The sequence below is a fragment of the Lactuca saligna genome, chromosome 5 (genome assembly GCF_052625555.1).
Source record: "Lactuca saligna cultivar CGN05327 chromosome 5, ASM5262555v1, whole genome shotgun sequence".
NCBI classification, from domain to species: Eukaryota; Viridiplantae; Streptophyta; class Magnoliopsida; order Asterales; family Asteraceae; genus Lactuca; species Lactuca saligna.
Window position 1 is genome coordinate 208,953,343 of NC_136421.1, and position 4,409 is coordinate 208,957,751.

A 4,409-nucleotide genomic window follows, 5' to 3' on the forward strand; every position below is an offset into this window, starting at 1 on the left:
ACATCAAGGTATACAGAAACGATTGTTAGATATTAACCCTAGAGCATTCTACACTTCGTGTGGTTGTCATAGTTTAAATTTAGTAATTTGTGATATGGCTAATTCGTGTGATAAAGCTAGTGAATTTTTTGGAGTTATACAACGTATATATTCGATATTTGCTTCATCAACTCAAAGGTGGAAAATATTACAAGATAATATATCAAACCTAACACTTAAATCATTATCACAAACTCGTTGGGAAAGTAGGGTAGAAAGTGTAAAAGCAATTAGATTTCAAGCACCACAATTAAGAAAAGCACTTTTACAATTATCCAAAAGTTGTGGAGATCCAAAAATTAAAAGTGAAGCTAAATGTTTAGCCACATATGAACTTCAAAACTACGAATTTTTATTAGGAATGAATATTTGGTATGATGTTTTGTTTGCTATTAACACTGTTAGTAAAAGTTTACAATCAAATGATATGTGTATCGATGATGCTATAGATCAACTAAATGGACTTTTGTGTTTCTTTGAAGAATATAGAGAAAACGGATTTGAAAATGCTTTAGATTATGCAAAAGAATTGGCTTTAGAAATGAACGTAAAACCTAAATTTCGTGAAAAACGTATCATTCAAAGAAATAGGTGATATGATGAAAATGTTGCTAATGAAACTATTAAAACTCCTGTTCAGTTATTTAAAACTGATTAATTTTTATATGTAGTAGATAAAGCCATAACTTCACTTAAAAGTAGATTTGAGCAATTTAACGAGTTCAAAAATATTTTTGGTTTTCTATTTAGTATAAAAAAATTAAAATCATTTGATGAAAATACTTTAAAAGAACATTGTTTAAATCTTGAAAAATCATTAAAGCATGATGATAACTTAGATATTGATGGTTTAGATTTATTTCATGAATTAAAACTTTTAAAACATATTGTAAATTTAGAACGTGATATAATTATTAATATACTTAATTACATTAAAAGATTTAGTTCTTTTCCAAATGCATATGTTGCCTATAGGATTATGTTAACTATTCCTATAACCGTTGCATCTGCAGAAAGAAGTTTTTCTAAATGAAAACTATTAAAAAATTATTTAAGATCTACAATGTCACAAGAAAGATTAAATGGATTAGCTATTTTGTCAATTGAAAAACATTTAGTAAAAGAAATTGATTATGAAAATTTTATTAAAGAATTTGCATCTAAAAAAGCTAGAAAAATTAACTTTATGTCATAAAATATATTCACAAAAAACATATACATAAAAAAAAAAAATTTAACTCCGCCATTTGTAAACTTTTTAGTTTATTATTGCCGGTCCCAAGCCCGGATAAAGGAGGAGGGTTTATAACATTAATTATAGTAAATGTTAAAGGGCCCCAAAATTTTGGTCGCTTAGAGCCCCAAACTGATTGAGCCGGCCGACCCTGTTGAAGGCTACACAAGAGTCGGCAAGAAATGGCGTAGAACATGTTTTAGGGTTCTTAAAGGGTGTTGGGACATATGAAAATTTTCGGCGTGGTCTATGTCGGCGAATAGAACACGACATATAATCAACACATGTATTATACTGCACAAAATGATACTGCAAGATGAGGGATTACGATATCTGTTGTTCATCAGTCTGATCCCTCAAACGTTGGAGCTGTTGACCCAGAAGTACTACACAAATTGTTAAATGCAGAAATCCACCATTAACTTGAATCTGATCTTAGTGATTTTATTGAGAACACTTACAATCCATCTCTAGATGATTAGTTAATTTTAAGTGTTCTTTTTTATTTTTTAAATTTTGTTGTCCTTTTTTATTATCAATTTTTTTTTTGATTTACCGTGTATTTTTTTATTTGTACTAGTATGTTTTAATTAAAAAAGTGTTATGGTTTATTTAATTATGTATTTTCTAAATTATTAAATTAAATTAGTTATATAATAGTAAGCTGAGTAAAAACAGCTTGTTAATAGGGAAAGATGAGAGAGAAAAATGATATGATAGCAGATAGAGTAATTTTGGAGGGTTCCACTCTTTCCTCCCTTAGATACGACAATGTTCATATGTTTTGTGACTTTCTTTTGGTCTACACTCATATATGAGAAATTAAATATCCTCCAATATTTTTTTCTTAGAAAGGTTCACTCTTTCCTCCCTTAGTATGACAATGTTCATATGTTGTGTGATTGTTTTTTGATCTACACTCTTATATGAGAAATTAAATATTCTTCAATATTTTCTTCCTAGTTATCTTTTTACCAATGTTAAATATTGACATGATGTGTCATATTTAAAGAAAAAGAAATTAAATATTCTTCTATATTTTATTTATATTTATTTTCTTATCCAATCAAATATTAATATGTGTCACATTTAATAAAATTAATAATATTTTAATCATTTAATGTGGGTAGAAGAATAATAGGATTAAAATGTATCATGATATTTAATTTCTCATAGCCTATTTCTAATGTGATGAATATGTATAATTTAGTGATTACAGCCTTAAAAGTGATCAACGAATGCAACCCCGGCCTCTGGATGATATCCATTGCCACAGCCTAGAAAAAAAAAAGGCCGCATTTAAAAACTGAAATGAGGTTTAAGGATTCTTAAACAGATTCATATGGTGTATACCCTCATTATTAGTGTATAAGAATAGAATGTGATTACTTTTTGATGATTTCATCGTTTAAAATGTGAGATATTAAGCTTTCATCGTTTAAAATGTAAGATATTAATTAATATTTTAACAAAAAAGTTTATCAAACATAGTTACATAATCCGGTTTAAACTCGATAGAAATATGTCTATGATTTAGCAAACACGTACAAACCTGCACACGAGATTTTTTACTAGTTCAATATTAAAGTTTATTTGTATACATTTAGTTATTAATTTAAAATAACTTAGATCATGAGATTTCAATATAAATTTTATTTTCTAATCGTGTTAACGTTTCAATTTATATTAATTTAAAATAACTTAGATCATGAGATTTCAATATAAATTTTATTTACTAATCGTGTTAACGTTTCAATTTATTCCAAACACGATGACAAGCAAGAATCATAGATCATCCTTCAATGGCCGGTGTATATACACGTAAATTATTTTAAAAAACTTAGTAGCTAGTAAGGTACTAACTCGCAAATCCCCCAAAAACATCAACAATTGCTTAAAACAAACAATTATGTCCATAGCTATGAACGTGAGAAGAAGTACAAGATGCTGATATGTTGGGTTTAGGCTTCATCTCATAATAATCACCATCACCTCTAGTAATATTATTAGTATCAAAAATTGGCACATAGTTAGAATTCTCGAGGAAAAGCTTATTGACTTGTATAGAGATAGTCTTCTTGAGTTCCTCCATTGAATCCTTTAGTTGTTCAAGCTCATGGAGATTCAAGTCCTCAATTGGTGCTTCCCACCAGAATTGGCTTTGGCTAGCCTTTCTCATTTCATCAAGCGTCTCCCTTCTTTTCTTCTCAATTTCTAACTCATCCCGCATGTATGTTTGTTGCAAATTTAGATCAGGAATGGAAGCTATCCTATGCGCATCTACAAGATGTAAATTTGTAAACATACGATTTTGTTTTTGGGTCAGAAATCTATCAACCACTGAGTCAACTTTTGGGTGGCCAAATGAATAGACTTTGTCAGCCGGAGAAAAGACGACGATAGCAATGTCAACGCCACACAATGTGCAAAGCTCGCTAGCCTTCTTAAACAACCCTACTCGTCTCTTTGAGAAAGTCACTTGTAAATGAGATTTGTTCTGAATTTGCGCCATTTTAATCTTTTGGCGACCCAAACTTCTCATAGGCGCCATATCTCAAGATCTTTAACTAGAAACTTGATTAAAAAGGAGGGTCTTTGATGCTAAAGTTTAGTGTAACATGCCTACTTATAGGTGATGAATAAGTATTAATTGTTATCATTATTTGGAGGTTATAAAATCTTCTTTTTTAATAATGCAATCAATTTCTTGTTGTCAACATCATTATGCATGCAAACTATTTGACATATGTCAGTTACAAAGTCAACACCCTGTATTTGTGGCTTGCAACCTATCTAGGCTTTTTTTTTTGTTTGGCTCTATGCTCATGTATACAAAACAAGAGGGTAGGAGGCCGTTGACTTTATAAGTTCAATATTTGTGATTATTTGAAAAATGCCTGCTTCAAAAGAAATCCTCCATATATACTCACTAGAATTAGATCATGTTTCTCATATATAAAGATATGGTGCCCGATATTGTTTCTCATACAGTCACCTGTTACATTTATTTACGTACAAAAATAATTCAAAACAACCATAATAATAATAATACTAAATCATTATTGTGCTAAATAACATTTATTTACATGCAAAACACATTTATTTCAACAATATATGTAGCAAAATACCAAAATAA

The 4,409-nt window shown here is 29.3% G+C and overlaps 1 pseudogene; it reads right to left on the bottom strand.

Moving 5' to 3' along the window:
• Positions 1 to 3,167: 3,167 nt before the first annotated feature.
• Positions 3,168 to 3,852, bottom strand: LOC145046190 (agamous-like MADS-box protein AGL62 pseudogene; annotated as a pseudogene).
• Between the last annotated feature and the right edge of the window lie 557 nt (positions 3,853 to 4,409).